The 21,169-nt window shown below is 36.5% G+C and overlaps 1 protein-coding gene across 12 annotated transcripts in view; it reads right to left on the minus strand.

The window, feature by feature from the left end:
• The window catches only part of trpm3 (transient receptor potential cation channel, subfamily M, member 3), a 195,088-nt gene that overhangs the window by 86,643 nt on the left and 87,276 nt on the right, over window positions 1-21,169 (minus strand). The window lies entirely within an intron of this gene.

Raw genomic sequence — 21,169 nt, forward strand, 5'->3', positions numbered from 1 at the left:
TTTAATAGGACCTAAGCACCTTATTTTTTGTCATTGATATTGTTTTAGCTTTCTATTATTGTCAGTGCTTTTGTCATGTGTATTGAGGCTTTGGCAATACTTTGAGAAACATGCCAATTAAGACTTTTGAAGTTAAATGCTTTTATTCATGGGTATTACAGGTCTTTGTTTGCTTAAAAGGCTTGCTTTAATTCAACACAACAGCAGCACCATCTGTGAACGCACCTCAAAAACAGCAAGTGGTTACACAGGCACTTACCCTACAACCAGACTTCCTACGGTACACCATTACTCTTATAAAAAGCTAGCTTGAGGGAGAGAGGGAGGTGGTACTGGGGTTTAGCTTTTTCAGGGAAACCCCCATGTGATGACTCAGTGAATCCAGGTCGCATCACTGACCACCCACATTCACACATCATTACGCCGACATGAACATGGATAATGTAGATCTGACTGAACTCGATGCTTTCTGACAGAACTGCTGTGAGAACAGCTCTCTGCTCTGGTGTTTGTCTAAAGCAATGCATTAACCTTTTTGGTTTGAGGTCTAAGAGAGCCTAAGGCCATTTTAATTGCTCAAAAACATACTTAACATTTAAGAATTAGACTGACACGTCACAACCTTTACTAATCTTATGAGAACTAATCAGCTAAATTGGAATGTTACATTACTTATTTACAGAGTTTCAGAGATTGCAGTTATAACACATGAACAAATGTTAGGGATAGGCCAACATCAAAATTCTGAGAAAAAAATAAGTTTTAGAATGTAAGCATGACAAAATTATAAATGAAAGTATTAAAACTATAATCAAAATAAGTACTGTATGTACTGAATGTAACCTAAATAAAAAACTAGGTAATATTGAGCATGCATAATTATATACAATATAGACCTGTACAGATAAATAGTGGCCGATAACCAATATGGTGGCAATAGTTCATGCATCTCTAATAAATGCAAAAAAAATTTGCATGCTAACTTCCATTGGTGATACATGTATGTATAGCAGCATAGGAGCACATGTCTATTTTGATTTGTTTAACTGTATTATTATATAATTTGTCAAACTGACCACAAACAAAAACCACAAATACTATATTAGATATATCAGACACAGTCATTACCAACTACAACAGAAAAGTTAAATCCTAATAATATCTGCTTAACTGGATTTGATTAATCAGAGGTTGTTATTTTAGTGTGACTGAGGTAATTTTATTGTATTTATTAATATTTTAAATTAGTTTTTACATTCTCCATTTTCATTTTAGTTTGGATTTTTGTCATTTTCATTATTTTTTAAATGTTTTTTTTGTTTAAAAGTACATTATTATTGTTATTATTATTTTTTAAATGAAAAATGTTAGTTTTTTTAGTACATTAAGTTAAACTAAATAAAAATTTAACATGTCATTTTATTTCAGTTAATGTTTTTTTTTTAAGTAACAATTTTTTGAATGTTTTTAGTTAACTATAATAACCAACCTGATCTCATGATCTACCTGTGGAAAAGAGTGACGTAAAAACGCAAATGCAAGAATGTTGTTTTAGCTTGTTTTTCAATCTCTTTTATCTTTTAGTTCTTTCATCGTGAGTCATATTTTTTACAGGATTCGTACCCAAGGATTCAAAGTCCGTGCAGGCTGAGCTACCGAGCAAGCTTATTACATCTGGAAAGCGAAACATATGGAGCTTTAATCATAACTGTGTCTGAAAACGATAGAGTGCTCGCTGTTTTACTGCCTCTAGTAGATCAGGTAGATAGTATCCCTGGTCAGAGGAACATATTGAAAGAATTCAAAGGAAAACTAAAGGTAAATTGCAAAACTACTATTATTTCCATACATAAGGCACTGAGGTCTCCTAAACCCCAACATTAACAACACACAATCAAAAGAACATGAGGGTAAACAGAAGACTGCTAAGCAGAGTCAAGTACACTAATATTAACTGTCAAGCAAAAGAGAAGTAAAATAGTTTAGGAAGCAACAGCCAAATTATTTCAAACCCAGCTGGAATCCCTAGGTGTGATACCTCAGTAACTCAGCTTAGGTGTGATGAACATAATCAGTTTAGTCTCCAGTATATTCCTGTGTGTGTTTTAATGTGATAAAGCACCAGGTAGGCTATATAAGATATCAAGAAATGCAGCACACATTCAAAACAATTATTCGATGAAGAGACCTCAAACTTCTCATACTCGCTTTGTTTCTTTCTCATCTTGTTTGTAAGATTTGAAACGATTCGTAGGGATCTCCAGTCACAGCAGAGAGCTTCCAAAAGCTTGTGGTGTAATTAAGATTTGTCCTCAGGATTTGCCCCCTGAGAAGCAAAGAACAGCTTTGCTCCTTGTTGGAAATAATCTCACCATCTATAGGGGATCTGTGCCAACAGGTAATGTTACGGAAGGTGGAGCATTTGGGCACGCAGACAACAAAAGCCAAAAGCAAATACATATAGGACCCAATGATGTCCGTATCGCGGAAACCAGTATTAAAATTGGAATTTAACTGTATATTGCGTTATGTTATGGAATTTGCTGAATTTTGGATGAATAAATCAAAACCAGGCCAGCTTAATGTTTGTGAAAACTAAGCCACAAAATTTTTTTTAAATATGAATCCAGCCTGTTCTCTGTGTTTCTGTGTGAATGAATGGCATAGATGCACGGTTTCATTTACTACACAACAGCTGGGTTTCCATTCAAAGTTGCAAATTTAACTTGTGTGCAAAATTGGAATATCGCATAAAACATTTTCAAGTAAGCTCCTTTTCATCCAACAAGTCAAAGAGAACAAAATCATCACTTCCTGATAAACTGCCACTATATATCACTGATGAAGTAGGAGAAGCCACTGAATATAATAATGTTCATATATAATAAATTACTTGCGCCTTAGAGCGAGCAGACGAAACACAATGAATGTTGCTTTTGGAGGTGGATGCTTGCTGTTTGGGAACGCAGTCATGTAAGACAGTTCCTGGAGGCAATTATACATTTTATGCTCAGGAAAGACCATAGCCACATTTCATATGCAGTGGAACAAGATCGGTCTGATGGTTATAGTCAGGTTTTGCCGTCCCAAAAGTTGTGTGATTTTATGATGTGTATGGAGAAATTTATTCTGGAAATGCATTTCCATCTCCTTTTATTCACATTAACCTATTACATAAACCACCTCAAGAGAGCGTAAAAACTTTTTTTTTTTTTTTTTTTTTGCAAATTTAGGGATTTTATTCAAAATGTGGTGTTTCCATCACTCGTTTCTGATTTGATACTTTAAAATGTGCATACAAACAGGTTGATGGAAAGATAGTTAATCACACTTGCAGTGTTTTTTGAGAAAAAAATTCAAATTACTGTATATACAAACAGAAACTTAAAGGTCTTCACAGCAACCTGTGAAAATTAAAGTTTGGTTTAACTTGAAGAAACTATGACAGAAATATATTATTTAATGTAATGACAGTACTACTAATAATAGTTACATTATTAAAACATTATTTTTAAGGAATATTTACAATAAAAAATATTTACCAGAAGTTACCAAAAGTTATTTAAAAAAAATGTAAATACACCACATAGTATTTCTGAAAACAAATCAAACAAAAAATAAATAAATAATACAAAAAGTCTATATTTTTTAACAGTTAGACATGCTTTTGATTATTAAAATTTAATGAAACCATTAAAAAGGAATCCAAAAACTTAATGGAAAGCAGAATTTGAGAAAAATATAAAATGTATTTCATAGGGCCTTAAAAATGTAACTTTTGTAAAACATTTTATAAATTTCTGTTAAAATGTCAAACTGAAAAAATATACAAATTTAAACATAAAAAATTAATTTGGAATTTGAAAAAACAAAAAGGATGGATGGATGGATTTCATAGGGCCCTATAAATAAATAAAACAAAAACAACATTGATCACATGAGATAATGTGAACTCTTCAAAGTGTTATTTAAAAAAAAACATAAAAAAACATGTTTACTTGGGAAAGAAAATATGCATGAAAATATTATGATTTTTTTAAGTTTTTTTTTAGATATGATATTTTTCAGTTGATTTAGAAACACTTCAGAAGCTAAATGACCAATGGCAAAGTTTTTTTCAAGCAAAATTCTAAAAATAAAATTATACATATGTTTTTTATTATTAACATTCTAATTTAAATTGAGACAAATTATTGAATCATTAGAAATTACCTGCTCTTTTTCTTCATCTTCATAAATAAATCCAGAAGTCAAAAACTCATCATAATTTTGCAATCCAAATATTCACAGCTGTAGTTTCTGTTTTCTTGAAAGGCTATGGACTTCAGTGGCCAAACATGCATGCTTGTGGCCTTGTTAGCAAAACTTGAATGTGTTGGGACTTCAGGATTAATCTCTTCTGAAAGTCTCACAGACAGAAAAAAAAAAATTGGGACGCCCCTCTCAAATCCTGTTCCGCTAACCCAATTTGACACCCCTACAATAACAAACTCCCAACAGCGGCATCCAGATGGGAACATCCATGTTTCTCTTTCTCACAATCATACACACAGTGTGACACATTCAAACACACTTTCCTAGCATTGTTGTCTTGGTTATTCTGACTGAAACTGCAGTTGTGGCCATTGTCTGTCCCATCACCCCAGGGCCTGTCAGAATCAGCTCACACTGCTATGCATCAGCAAAATCCACACAATCAACTCGCACAACACCAACAACGAATTATACGGAGGAGGATCAAAGTATTGCTGGGCCGAATGGAGATTAACAATGGCCGTCACCTTCTTTTTTTGACATATGGTAATTATAACAGCCCTGCCGAACTTACATAACACCCCCACCGTATTTACTGAAATAACGCACACACAAACACACCACCACAGTGCTGATACACCACCTGTCACCTGTGTGAAAAGGTGTCAGCCTGAGCAAAGCAGTCAGAGACAGATGGAATCCTCTAAGCTGTCCATCACATTTCTCCTCCTGGTTGAGGAGCTCAAAGACTGATGGGACGGAAGCCTGTGGTGAGGGTGAGACCTCAGGTATGTGCTATATGAGCTAAATTTAGCATAGAACATATAACATCCTCATTTTACATTGGCAATGAACACAAGGGCATAAACGACAGGAGGTGAAAAGATGTAAAGATTTTGGCCATCCAAACTATTTTGCTTCACTATTTCTTAAAAAAACTGTTATTGGTAACGCCTGTCTCCAGCATCGCCCCATTGCCTGCCCTGACCCCTACTGAGGTGTTGGGATCTTAATAAAGGCACTCCACTGAGAGTTCATTTAATGTAGATTAGAGCTTCATTTCCCCACTGTTTAGGCTAATTAAAGCCTCTGCAGATTAGTTAAAGACTGTTTATTCAGGGCATTGCTGGATACAGTATTGGCAACATCTATAACATCACAGAAGAGTTCTCCATGGGTATATGAGAGAGCAGCACTTTTGGACAGGGAATAGAAAGGGCTGCTCAGGTTAAGCGGGGTATGATTAATAATTTAATTTGAGGATAATTGGCATCAGCGTTCCCCATGTGAACCAAGAGCTATATTTCCAGGTAATGTTTAATATGCCAGTGACCCTGGGTAGCAGTGTTATAATCCTTTGCAGAAATAAATGGCCCACTGGCAAGCTACGTATGCATCATAGAAAAAATAAGCAGATAAAATAGCAAATAATTGAGTCATCACTGTTTATAAAATAAGAATACACTACCATTCAAAATGTTTGAGTCAGTGAAATGTTTTAAACATTTTTGAAAGCTCACTGAAACTTACACTACTAGTCAATTTAGATTTTTCATGTTTTAAGAACATCTATTATTATTATGTTGAAAACAGCTGAGCAAATTTTTTTCAGTTTTGAACAGAGTGTTCAGAATTATTTAAATAGAAATCTTTTGTAACATTATAAATGTATTTTGATCAATTTAAAGCATCCTTGCTAAAAAAAAAGTATTAATTTCTATACTTTATTTCCCAGAAAAAAAGTATACTGACTCCAAGCTTTTGAATTGTATAGTGTATGTTACAAAAGCTTTTTTATTTAAGATAACTGCTGATCTCTGGATCCATTTACACATCAAAGAATCCTGAAAAAAATGTACTCAACTGTTTTAAATTATTGATGATAATAATAATAAAAATGTTTAAACTGCAAATCAGCATATTAGAATGATTTCTGAAGGATCATGTGACACTCAAGTAATAATGCTAAAAATCACAGGAATAAATTACATTTTTTAATATATTCACATAGAAAACAGTTATTTTAAATAGTAAAAACTAAAAATTGTACTGTTTTTGCTGTACTTTGGATCAAATAAATGCAGGCTTGGTGAGTAGAAGAGAACTGTTTAAAAAATGTTAACATATTACTGTTCAAAAACTTTTGACTGGTAGTGTATTTAATCAAAAATACAGTAAAAAACATAATACTGTGAAATATTATTACAATTTAAAATAACTGTTTTCTATGTAATTTATTCCGGTGATGCAAAGCTGAAATTTCAGCAGCCATTACTCCAGTTTTCAGTGTCACATGATTCTTCAGAAATCATTCAAATATGCTGATTCGGTGCTCAATAAACATTTCTCTTTATTATCAATGCTGAAAACAGTATAATATTAATATTTTTGTGAAAACAGTGATACATTTTTTTAGGATTCGCTGGTGAATAGAACGCTGAAAAGCTCAGCATTTATTATAATGCAAAAAAATACAATGCATAACTGCTGGATAAAAATAATTTTTAGTTATCTAAAACTATAAATGTCTAAATTATATGCTGCACATTGAGTACAAAAAATCTAAAATTTAATTTTTTTTTTTTTTATTAAAAAAATAAATTTTTACAATGATGCAGACTTCAGACGCCAGAACCTCAGCTCGGTTGTACCTTTATATTCCATTTATGAAGTTTCATAGGCAATGACAATTCTCACGCACGTCGTACTGCTATTGTATTTGACATGTGCATCCCTCCCTGGCTAATGGGCCTGAGTTTAGTATGGATGAGATCATGACAATCTTCTTCAAGCACTGAAATACCTGTAAATGGATTTTGGAGCGTCCGTAGAGGACGGATCAAGACGTTTTCACAGGGGGAAAAAAAGAGAAGGTACAAGAAAAGGCTTTTCCATTCCATTAGGTCTTGAATCAGCTGAAAGCTTTTAGCAACTGCAATGTCACATAGAGGTAACATGAATTTGCTCAGAAGGTTCACTGATGAAATTTGCATAGAATGATTGCTTGATTACCATTATCAGATGCATGTCCACACAGATCACTTCTCCCCACACAAATATCCTACATAAACGGACATAAGATGGCTTTCCATATTTACTTTGATGATTTTGATGCATCTGTAAGTACAGAATTCAAAAACCAGAGGTGAAGAATATTGACGTATTCGGCCTGCTGAGATACTGCTACTTTTGCCAGCAGCTGAGTACAACTACTTTGACATCAATTACACAACTTGGTCAACCATCTAAACCAAAGTGATCTCATTACGAAAACATACCTGTGGGAACTTTTTTGCAAGACACATACAGTAATATATACCACAATGTATGTCTCGTGACATACTCAATGTGAAATGTCCCCTGAGTAGTGCTAAAAGAGTGTACATTTTTTTTTCCCTGGTACAGATGAACATACTGTACATAAGGTATGTTTTACGTGATGTTGGTTTTGTATGTGTCACTGCAATTCTGACTTGAAATGTCCGTTGAGTGGCGTTATAACTGTTATATGATATTTCAAATAACATACCATCTGCACTACACCTAAACCTACCCGATAGTATGAACAAAAGTGAATGTGATGTAAAAACACAATCGCAAGAATGTCGCTTTAGCTTGTTTTTCGATCTCTCTTTAGCAACCTATTTGGTGAACAACATGGCTATGGTGGTCCATCAGCTAGACTAGCATCAAACCAGCATTAATCAGCAAAAAACAGCTTGGTTAAACTGGTTAAAACTGCACTCTAGCAAAAATCAAACTGATGTATAACAGACACATATTCTCTGTTTCACATGCACACTCGATATCTGTCTATATAATCTTCTCATTGGTTACAAACCCTGTTGGTTTTGACAGGCGCTGAGACAGTTCTCCCCTGTTTTTCTTCCTTTTCAGCATCCTGTGGCTTAGCTGCTCAGTTTGGCATGAAAACAAGCAGTGGATCAGGCCAATCCTGAGAGGTATGTGTGTACATGTGTGTGTCTGTGCTATGTGTATGTAATACACCCAGCTTTAGTAACGGTTTAGTAACATCTGGATGTTTCAAAACATAGCATCTTTGCTGAGTTAAAAAAGAAGTGTATTGCCTAGAGTTACATCACTTGCCAAAGATAATTTACAGAATGTAAAAAGTTGATGGGCTTCAGAACATCATGTAATTTATTCAGAAAGTCATGAGGCAATGTATTTCCTAGTAGAAAAGCTGTGACTGTAAACAACACAGACAGGCAATGATGGGTTCCCTTTATACCTAGCATTAACATGCTTTTTACATCTGGGTAGTATCTGGACATTTTTTTTTTTTAATTGTGGGAATACATATGCAACTTAATTCAAATGCGTTTCCATTGCACTTGTCTTCACAAAAAAGCAAACCATATATCCATTGACGGTAAAATGCTTTCCATCTTTATGAATCCATTAAAGGATTAGTTCAACTCCAGAATAAAAAAGTCCTGATAATTTTCTCAGCCCCATGTCATCCAAGATGTTCATTTCTTTCTTACTTCCGTCAAAAAGAAATTAGGATTTTTGAGGAAAACATTCCAGAATTTTTCTCCATATAGTGGACTTCAATGGTTCCAATGGGTTGAAGTTTTACATTGCAGTTTCAATGCAGTTTCAAAAGGCTTGACACTATCCCAGCCTAGGAATAAGGGTCTTATCTGGCGAAAACATTTGTCTGATCTGAAAAAAAAAAAAAAAAAAAGTATATACTTTTTAACCACAAATGTTCATCTTGCACTAGCTCTGCGTGACCTTTCCAACCTGACTTTGTAATTAAGGTTGGGCTGGTGCAAGGAGTAAAAAGTATACAAACTGATAACTGATCATTTCACTAAATAAGACTCTTATTCATCGGCTGAGATTATGTAGAGCCCTTTGAAGCTGCAATGAAACTGTAATTTGGACCTTCAACCTGTTGATCCCCATTGAAGTCCACTATATGGAGAAAAATCCTGGAATGTTTTCCTCAGAAATCTTAATTTCTTTTTGATTTACGAAAGAAAGACATAAACATCTTGGATGACATGGGAAATGATTAGGAAATTTTTGTTCTGGAAGTGAACTTATCCTTCAGGATGTTAATACAAATTCGAAGTGAAGCAAACACAAGAAAAAGTATTAAAGAACTGAACAGAAATGATATTCCTATGAAATAATGAAATATTAGTGAAATAATCAAATATCATTGATTAAACTGTGTGGGAAAATTCAAAACCTTCATTAAAAGTGGGCAAAATCCATCCCCGATGATCTTTGAATGTAGTTTTAGTGATTACAATTATTGAATGTCAGTGAATTTATTTCACATCACAGAGGTCTTAAAAAGCAAATCTGTGATTATTTTTAATGCTTTGCCATAACAACTAAGTATGTTTCATTTCAAAGCACTAAGAAGCTCTACACATTTATTTATGGATGCGCTCACGTTCCACAACCACAACGTTCTGAAGCCAATTCAATCAGCATTCGATTTCATACGTACAGGCTCTCCTGGCTCCCAAAGAAGTGCTGCATTACTTGAGAAACCCCAGCAACCTCTATCAAACAAAGGCTAACTAACATAAGCTGGTCTAAAATCCTGCCAGTTCCTGAGAAATGCAAATCCCTGTAGGCAGAATAGGATTAGCCTGTATAAAATAATGACCATAACTTGGCTCTTCATGCAATAATAGAAGAATGTCACACGATATGGAGGGAAAGGTAGATAAAGAAAAAGAAGTTACAGACTTTGAGCAAGTGTGTGTGAATGCAAATCAGCCACTAAGTGTGTGTGCATTGTGTAGGAAAAGCGATAGACACACATAAGCAGTAATTGAGTGACTAAAGCAGGGAGACAGAGCTTGTTTTAGCCACGTCAGGGACAATCCATCTGTAGACCTGCAGAATAAGCATGGGCTCCCTTTCCCATAGGCCTTCCCGGGTCCAGAATGCGCCACCTCAACCAGCTCATAATCACTTGTGGCATGACCATTCTGCCTTTCTGCAATGACTACATGAGGACCTAATTCTCCCTGCCTATCTGAGAGGGAGACGGAGAGAGAGAACTGCTACACTTCAGTGCTGCCATTATCACAGCATTGCTACAAAATGATAAGTGTTACAGTAGATGAAGGTTGTCAGAAAGGCTCTCTCTTCTTGGCAGAAAGATGAAATATTAATCTTTCAGCAGCGGACAGATTGGCAAAGCCGTATGACGGGATCTAAGTCGACCAAAATGTAGAACATTGTTTAGCCTGGCAGGAAAAGATGATTAATGATTACAGCCTATGGTGTTGTTTGGTACCTGTTTATCGGTGCCTTGAGTAAAGTAGACCTATATTTATAAAACACACATACCGAGTTCTTGCTATATTATTTATGACTGCATAGGAAGCCTATAATTTCATCAAATTGCAGCAAATGTCACTCATCATAATTAATCTAGATATATTACAGGTCACTTAGAAAAAAGTACTTATAAAGAAACAAAAGCATGACTTTGTTGTTTGTGTTCTGAGTAGTATTCTGTATGCAGGTTTATCCATCCATCCATCCATCCATTTTCATCCGCTTATCCGGGACCGGGTCGCGGGGGCAGCAGTCTAAGCAGAGACACCCAGACTTCCCTCTCCCCAGACACTTCCTCCAGCTCTTCCGGCGGAACACCGAGGCGTTCCCAGGCCAGCTGAGAGACGTAGTCCCTCCAGCGTGTCCTGGGTCTTCCCCGGGGCCTCCTCCCGGTGGGACATGCCCGGAACCCCTCCCCAGGGAGTGGTCCAGGAGGCATCCGGAACAGATGCCCGAGCCACCTCAACTGGCCTCTCTCGATGTGAAGGAGCAGCGGGTTTAATTTAAATTTAAACAATAAATACATTAAAACAAACTGAAATTCAAAGAAACTCATGTGACTGTACTGTAGGAATAGAAAAGTAAAGGTTTTCCTAGCAAAATTTGAGTGTTGCCTTGATAAAGCTTTACTTGAAAGTTTTAAAAAAGGTTTAAAGAGTCTTGAAGCTTAAAGAATTATAGGCTTTACAGACAGACAGAATGATAGATAGAATAATCGATGGAACTACAGAACAATATGAATGGATGAAACTCCAGAATTCAGAATTTAAACAACAGATAGAACAATCACTCGATAGAACTTCAAAACAAATGACAGGCAGAATTATCTATTGAACGACAGATAGAATGATTAACTTTACACAACAAATAGAATGATTGATCAACAGAAATACAGAATGATAGATAGAACAATCAGGCGATAGAACTACAGAACAAATGATCAACAGAATTAACTAGAATGATCGCTCAATAAAACTACAGAATGATAGACAGAACAATCCCTTGAGAATGAACAGAATTAACTATTAAACATCAGAGAGAATGATCGATTGATAGAACTACAGAATGATAGACAGAACAATAACTTGATAGAACTACAGAACGAGTGGTCAACTGAATTATTTAGATAGAATGATCGATCAATAGAACTACAGAATGATGGATAGAACAATTGCTCAATAGAACTACAGAATGAATAACAGATAGAAATAACAGATAGAAATCTATCATTTAATGATAGAATTATTAAACAATAGAACTACAGAATGACAGATGGAACAATTGCTCAATAGAACTGCAGAACGAATGACAGACAAAATTAACAATTAAACGATAGAATGATCAATCGATAGAACTACAAATTGATAGACAGAACAATTGCTTGATAAAACTACAAAACGTGTGATCAACTGAATTAGAATGATCGATCAAGAGAACCACAGAATGATGGAGAGAACAATCGCTCGATAGAACTACAGAATGAATGACAGATAGAATTAACAATTAAAAGATAGACAGAATAATCAATCGTTAGAACTACAGAATGATAGATAGAACAGCTGCTTGATAGAACTACAGAACATGAGATCAACTGAATTATTCAGATAGAATGATCGATCAATAGACCTACAGAATGATAGATAGAACAATTGCTCAATAGAACTACAGAATGAATGACAGATAGAATTAAGACAGAACGATTGGTCGATAGAACTACAAAATGATAGACAGAACAGTTGATTGATAGAACTGAAGAATTAACAGACATAATTAACTATTTAACTATAGTGATGATAGAAAGATTGCTCAACAGAACTACAGAATGACAGATACAAACAAAGATCAATAGTTAAAACTATAGATGTAAACAGATGTGGAGGGAATGACAGAATAACAGATAGATAGACAAAATGTTAGATAGATAACTCAAATTCACACACATGAACCATTGTATGTAACATGAGCCAGTTCTTAAATTTGTATTCTGCTTGGAAGCTCAGCTTCTGTATATGAGGACTGGACAAAATCTAAAATGGGACAGCCAATTATTGAAAAAGTGACATACTGTACATGACTGACAGGCCGTGTCATGTAGAAGCACTGCTGTACATGGAGTGCTCGGTACTGCACAGAGATGGTACTTCATATTCTATCTGTATTTTTTGCCAGATGCATCACTTAACTTGATTTAAACAAGAACAACATGATCCTAGACAAACACCCAACATCCATTCACAATATATTTTCACCTGCAGGATTATGCATGGCAGTATTTACATGTACTGTACAGTCGTGGCCAAAAGTTTTGAGAATTACATAAATATTGGAAATTGGAAAAGTTGCTGCTTAAGTTTTTATAATAGCAATTTGCATATACTCCAGAATGTTATGAAGAGTGATCAGATGAATTGCATAGTCCTTCTTTGCCATGAAAATTAACTTAATCCCGAAAAAAACTTTCCACTGCATTTCATTGCTGTCATTAAAGGACCTGCTGAGATCATTTCAGTAATCGTCTTGTTAACTCAGGTGAGAATGTTGACGAGCACAAGGCTGGAGATCATTATGTCAGGCTGATTGGGTTAGAATGGCAGACTTGACATGTTAAAAGGAGGGTGATGCTTGAAATCATTGTTCTTCCATTGTTAACCATGGTGACCTGCAAAGAAACGCGTGCAGCCATCATTGCGTTGGCTTCACAGGCAAGGATATTGTGGCTACTAGAGATGCGCGGATGGGCTCAATCGTCACCCGAATCCGCAGCTTCAAATAAATTATCCGCCCGCCACCCACCCGCACCTATATTTTTCTCTGATTTAGATAACCGCACCCGACCCGCACCTGATCGTCATATTACACTTATTGTAATTCTTAGTTTTGCATGATGATATGATAAATTGATGGTTCATGTTAACAGCAGATTGATTCAGCTGATCTGCAAATCGCTGCACACTTATACGTTTATCACTCATGATTTTAAGCCAAATCCATGCAGAAAAGAATAAGGTTAACTGACATTTGGATGCGGCTCTCCGCAATCTCTGACGAAATCGGTCGGGTTTTCCCTCTATTAGAGCCGCTCTGAACTTACTATTTGAACGCATGCTTGGACTGAAGTTTACAGGGGTTCACCAGTTTAAGAAAGGTCTGATCGTAAAAATCTGCTTCTTTTCATTTTTAAGGTATTGTTTTCATTATAATCTACTGATTCAAATAAGTAATCAATAATAATAATTATTATACCACTGCGCGCCTAGCCTGACATGCTTTCGCGTAAGAATGAACAGGCAGCATCTGTGGACGCATCAGGCACAATTGTCAAATATATTTCAAAAGAAGCCGGCGCCACGGTCCTGAACACATCACTGTCTTTACTGGGTGTTTTTAGGGAATATTTCAATTTATTAACATGCGACTGAATTAGCTATTCATGTGTTGGACTGTCATGATTTTGGCTAATGCAGGACACTACTGAATGATGCGCATCAGAGACGTGGGTAAACGCAAAGCGACCAATGCACTACACCACTGCATTAGCGTGCTCAATAGCATTAGCACGGGCATAACTCCCTTCAAACTTTATATGGAATATCACCGTTTCTGTCACCAAAAACTTAGAACAGGCAAACACACACACGCACACAAATGAAATCGTCTGCCTGATGAAAAACATATTTAAAACACGTTCAAGTTTTAGAAAATGTAGTTAATATTTGCATCATTATTGATTTATCTCATCCACCCGCGACCCACCCGCAAATAATCAGAATGCATTTTTTTATTACCCGACCCACCCGACCCGCGGATTATCCGCAGCGCCCGCGGATATAACCGCCATCCGCGCATCACTAGTGGCTACTAAGATTACACCTAAATCAACAATTTATAGGATCATCAAGAACTTCAAGGAAAGAGGTTCAATTCTTGTTAAGAAGGCTTCAGGGCATCCAAGAAAGTCCAGCAAGCGGCAGGATCGACTCCTAAAGAGGATTCAGTTGCGGGATCGGAGTGCCACCAGCGCAGAGCTTGCTCAGGAATGGCAGCAGGCAGGTGTGAGCGCATCTGCACGCACAGTGAGGCCAAGACTTTTGGAAGATGGCCTGGTGTCAAGAAGGGCAGCAAAGAAGCCACTTCTCTCCAAAAAAAAAACATCAGGGACAGATTGATCTTCTGCAAAAAGTATGGCGAATGGACTGCTGAGGACTGGGGCAAAGTCATATTCTCTGATGAAGCCTCTTTTTGATTGTTTGGGGCATCTGGAAAAAGGCTTGTCCGGAGAAGAAAAGGTGAGTGCTACCATCAGTCCTGTGTCATGCCAACAGTAAAGCATCCTGAGACCATTCATGTGTGGGGTTGCTTCTCATCCAAGGGAGTGGGCTCACTCACAATTTTGCCCAAAAACACAGCCATGAATAAAGAATGGTACCAAAACACCCTCCAACAGAAACTTCTTCCAACAATCCAACAACAGTTTGGTGAAGAACAATGCATTTTCCAGCACGATGGAGCACCGTGCCATAAGGCAAAAGTGATAACCAAGTGGCTCGGGGACCAAAACGTTGAAATTTTGGGTCCATGGCCTGGAAACTCCCCAGATCTGAATTCCATTGAGAACTTGTGGTCAATCCTCAAGAGGCGGGTGGACAAACAAAAACCCACTAATTCTGACAAACTCCAAGAAGTGATTATGAAAGAATGGGTTGCTATCAGTCAGGATTTGGCCCAGAAGTTGATTGAGAGCATGCCCAGTCGAATTGCAGAGGTCCTGAAAAAGAAGGGCCAACACTGCAAATACTGACTCTTTGCATAAATGTCATGTAATTGTCGATAAAAGCCTTTGAAACGTATGAAGTGCTTGCAATTATATTTCAGTACATCACAGAAACAACTGAAACAAAGATCTAAAAGCAGTTGAGCAGCAAACTTTGTGAAAACTAACATTTGTGTCATTCTCAAAACTTTTGGCCACGACTGTATATATAGGGTTATGTTTTTAAAAGCTTCAGAAAGCTTTAAATGCAACAACAATGCATTACAGTGTGCCTATTGGTATGAACCCAGCCACCCCGTCTCACATACACACAAAGCCATGAGTGACATTCTACCACACACCCACTCGCCTATACGGACATATACGTATAAAAATAGCTTTAAATATACCACTGGATACAACCCTTATGATGTGGATATTCTCCTGCATATGCACAAGAAACTCAAACAGCTACAGACAGAGGATCTTCATAATTTCTTGTCAATTATACATTGCAACGGTTGACTTAAGATCTCTTTTTGAGTATTATTTTGCACCGGCTTGACCATCCAGGATGAGTGGGTCTTTTTTTTTGGGGTTGTTTCCATTCTGCCCGCTCCCGCTTCTTTTAATTGAGCGAGTATTGGTCTGTATTTTCATGTCAGGAGGTGAAAGGTGTGAAATTACCTTTCTCCCTGCCAAAGTCACCCTCCGTTTCCTCGGGAAATAACGAGCCACTCCTCTCCTCTCCCCTCTTCTCACCCTCTTTTCCGTGAATGGAAGTGTTCTCACTCGGCAGCGATTATTAAATATGAAATGCTGGAGGTCTACAGAAGACTGATACTCAACGGAGTGTGAGGTCTTATTGACCAAATGCTAGTCACAACACATCAAAATAAGACATGCTGTCCTCCCTCAGTGACCACACATAACAAATAAAGTTCAAATAAAATTGAAAACAAAATTGTCAGAATGTAAGTCATCTGTTTTAGGATTGTCCTCAATCTTTCTGGAGTAATATTAATGCTGTAATTATCGTAAATGAGATTTTTCTTTGTCTTGAAAATGGGTAAAATTAAAAAATGTGGACATTAAGCCGCACTGAGATCCCCATATCTCTGGGACTGAACCATATGGGGCCTTAAAATAAAGATTTCAAAAGAAAAGTTTATTAAAAATGAGAATCTAGATGGATATTAAGATATCTTGAATACTTTTAGAGTTACACGCATGACAACTAAAAACAGAATATTCAAGGCACTCATGTATGCAACTGAGAAGATAGAAGAAAAAAAGCGATACATTTCTAGTTTCAGCATTATTTGTTCTTTAGATATTCCTCATTTAAAGAAAAGTATCAGCTGTATGCAATGTGACCCACATTTGGTTTTTGACCACTGAAAATTTACTCATGGAGCCACATTAAGATCTCCATATCTCTGAGAATAAACCATCGAGGGCCCTTAAAATGAAGATACCAAACGGAAAGTTTGTTAAAAGCCAGAATCTAAACGGATATTAAGATATCTTTAATACTTTTTGAATTACAGCCATCCAAACATGAGGCAAAAAAACACAAAAAGTGATTTTTCCCATTTCTGAACTGTCACCATTGACATATAATGCAACAAATATTGCTGAAGTTAACAATTTTTTACTAATAAACCTACCTCTGTGTAAAAATAACATGAGGATGTTGCCAGCTTTCTAAAATCATTTTTACACCCCTCTAATTTGGTTTCAAATCTCAGTTGAAACTTGCCATTTTGACGCCCATCACAAAATATTGGATTTTTCAGTAAATATACATCTATGACATTTAATATTTTGGTTTTCATCTTAATATATGTTTGTCTTTCTACAGAAAAAAAAATATTACGAAAATCAATAATTTGAGACGGGAGGCCTCGGGTTGAGTTGAAATGAAATGACCCATACTTAATCACTGTGGTAATCATTTTTATTTATATACAGGGCTTTTCCTACATAAAGGGTTATGAGGCATACCGCCTCTGGCTGTTGACAAAACTCAGACAGGCAGTCACATACAAGTATATAATGCCACAATTTTAAGTTTTGGGTGATCATTCCTTTAAGGTCTATTTTTACCCACTGATTTATTGTACATAATATGTAACCCTGGACCACAAAACTTGAGATTTATATATCATCTGAAATTGATGATGGTTTGTTAGGATAGAACATTATTTGGCTGATATACAACTATTTGTGCAAAAAAATCAAATGTTAAAATCACCTTTAAAGTTGTCCAAATTAAGTTCTTAGCAATGCATACTACTAATTAAAAAAATTAGGTTCTGATATATTTATGGTAGGAAATTTACAAAATATTTTTGGGCTATTGCTACAAATACACCAGCGCTACTTAAGACTGGTTTTGTGGTCCAGGGTCACATATATCACCACATTTCACGGATGGTGATTGGCATTGCCTTAACTGGCTGTCATATTGCGAATCCATAGCTGTCCTTTGTAACCTTGAATGGAGGTTAAGGCAGAATTATCTCTAAAAGAAGCATTAATCAAGCAGGTACTCTGCCATGACAACCATCTAATTGGCTGCCATACCTGTCAAGTATCCCGTTTTGGCCAGGAAAGTCCCGTATTTTACCCTTCTTTCCCGCCATCCTCCCGTAATAGTATTTTCCCGTAAATCTCCCGTATTTTAACTAGTGATGTGTCGTTCGCGAACGAGTCGAATCTTCCGCCGTAAGTAGGGGCGGGATCGTACCATTATGTGAAAGAAGGAAAGGGGGTGCGTGCTTTAAAGATAGCGAGTGTAGTGGTACAGGCCAGGTACACAGAGCGACAGAGAGAAGCGGGGGAGACGGCATTAAATGCGAGTACATTGGGAGAAAGTGAAAAAATGAGTGAAAAACGAAAAAGCAGCAGCATCTGGCTGCATTTCAATGATGTTGGAGACTGCAAAGCTGAGTGCAGACGCCTGGTTAAGGTAATGGTAGGAAGACATGCATTGTTGCAACATCGGTGCCCTCAGAGAGTCTTCTCAAAAACAGGACAAATAATTACAGAGAGGAGAAATCGCATCAGCCCATCCAAGCTGAGGCATCTCATATTTCTCAATGCCAACCTGCACTAAAGACAAAAGTGTTTTGTTATATATGTTTATTATATATGTTAAGACTTTTCCCTTTATTTAGGTTATGCTGTGGTTGAGTTCAATTAGTTTTAAGTTTTAAGTTTTATTAAAATGTTAAATAATAGTAACTGTATTTTTTAAAATGAAAAATAAGGAATTAAAAAGTTGCTTACCAATACACAAAACATTCACAATTGATAAATTGGGCTAAAATAGAAGGCTCTGAATGATACTAAATAAAGAGCCATTTGGGAGCCGTAAGATCCGGCTCTTTTAAGGGAGCCGAGCCAAAAGAGCCGAATCTTTGAAAAGAGCCGAACTTCCCATCACTAATTTTAACCTGCGTTATTAAAAAAAAAAAAAAGTCCCCCCCCCAAAAAAATCTGAGCTCTGTCACTAGCCTCGCGATAACTGCCTACCAATGTTAAATGAACAGAAAATATGCAAATTAGCCTTTAAATAAATGCTCTTCATATATACCCTTTTGTGTTTTTTTTAGCCTATGAATGCTCACAGCATGTCAATGTCAACAAAGGTAGGCCTATCATTGGCTTTATGCACAGCTGCACTACTTCCTGAACTTCAGCCAGCTCCTTTGTTTCCTGTCTGCCATGACAAACTGATAACCTGGATTAATCAGTTTGTTCAATAATGGCAGACAGGAAACAAAGGAGATGCCTGAAGTTAAGGAAGTAGTGCAGCTGTGCATAAAGCCAATTGTAGTTTATAAGTGGCTGACAAGTGGTGATTTTAGCTTTCTTGTCACCTGATTTAAAAATGTAAGGGATACTGGAGCTTGGTTGGGGTGGTGGGACTGCTTGCGGCAGGCGCCGGAAAATTTCCCTTATTTTCAAATCCAAAACTTGACAGGTATGTTGGCTGCTGTTATAAACCAATGAGAAACATTCAATAAAAAGTGTTGATTATGAAATTGCATTCGTTATCTTGTGGCGTCTCTTTCTCCTTTTCACCAACATTTTGTTTTAAAGTCAAAGGCAAAATTATTATAACTTTCAATTATATCACCCCTAATGGAAGCCTTGATTTCATTGATTTCTGGCAAAGGAGAAGGTCTCACTTTTCCACATTACAAAGGAAAAAAAATGTCCCAACCCCCCTTAGCTCATTCCATCCTTTAGTATAAGTGACTTTCATTCCTTCAACCTTAATCTCATTACCATTGCTGTTTCCTGAGAACACTAATCCAACGTTAAAGGAGATTAAATATACTGCATTAAAAGTATTGCAGCTGTAATATGAGGGACAGTGCGAAAACAGCTTACACACTCTGGTTTCACGCATTCAAACGTTGCGAACCGCTGTGTTCTTCCGCGGTATATCATTAGCTGGGATTTTTTGGTTTCTTCCTTCGGCCCCGAAACACTTTCAGAGTCAACAGAGATGCTTTTGAATGTTATCACATTGCAGCTGGTCATACGGGATGCAGCTGTTCTGTCGAGAAAGTCGGAAAACAGAAGCAAGGAAGCAGAAAAAACCCAATACCAACACACACAACAGAAATGTTTCCCTCAATTCGCAGCACCGTGGTTTTTCATCTGACCACATTCGGAGGATAAAGTGAGAATGCAGTTTCAATTTGGGGTCTGTAATAGAGGGTGAGCAAAACTGCTAGTGCAGAGAAAAACCCATTCCTCCCCCATCCCCGCACTGACACGCACACACTCATACAAAATGACGCATGCTTTTACTTTAGTATTATGTATTTATGCTGCAGCTTTAACATCTTTTATAAGCGCCTTTAGGGTCTGGATCTACAGTACAGTATTTGGAAATGCTAAACAGTGCAGCAGAACAATACAGCCCACTCGAGACAGCGATCCTATAAAAGCTGCCATTACACTGTCACATCCAAATTAAAAACAACAAGTTTTTTAGCAATATGCTGAGACATCAGCGCAGTAGTATTTGGCTTTGTAATATTCATAATAAGAGGACTTACATACACAAAATGACATATTGCATTCAAATTATAGGCGTTTTTATTTTTCATCATCTCAGTAATCAGCCTAACTACCAGTGTGCTTTGATTCAGATTTCAACCCTGTAATTTAATCTAACCCGCAGTGCTTCTGCCGCACAGGGCATTGTCACAACGCCAAAGATTCTAAAGTCAAAGAATAATCAAGTACTGTTAGGCAAAACTAAAATCTACCAATATGATATGAATTCACTTTTCCTCAAGCTTAGAATGCTGTTTGTTTGCCAGTAGTTTTTAGAATGTGTGTTTTGTCAAAAAAAAAAAAAAATGGGGTTGTTTACAAAATTGTTTTATTAAATAAACATGGGACTAGTATGAAACACTGTATACTGAGGTGGTGTGCACCTATTAGTACGAATGGAGGAAAGTGAAACTACAGCTGCTGTTAGAAGTTATGGTTTCCATAAAAACAGTCAGTGTCCAGAGACACATGCACATGTTTATTTGCTGAACCAACCTTACATGTTTAACCTTATATGAGCACAAGAGCATATTTTTTTGTTTAAATGTGATTTTTCTTCAGTATTTCCCCATCCAAAGCTGTATGACTTTTTATTCTACAAGACATTTTTAAAGTCAATGTAGTACAAACAAAATTGCCCATTGGCTTTTATTGTTCTTTTTTTCACAATATTTTTCATTGTTTCACTGGAAGTCTGGAACAACATTAGGGTGAGTAAATGATAACATAATGGCAGTGGTGGCAATA

The sequence above is a fragment of the Garra rufa genome, chromosome 5 (genome assembly GCF_049309525.1).
Source record: "Garra rufa chromosome 5, GarRuf1.0, whole genome shotgun sequence".
Taxonomy (NCBI): Eukaryota; Metazoa; Chordata; class Actinopteri; order Cypriniformes; family Cyprinidae; genus Garra; species Garra rufa.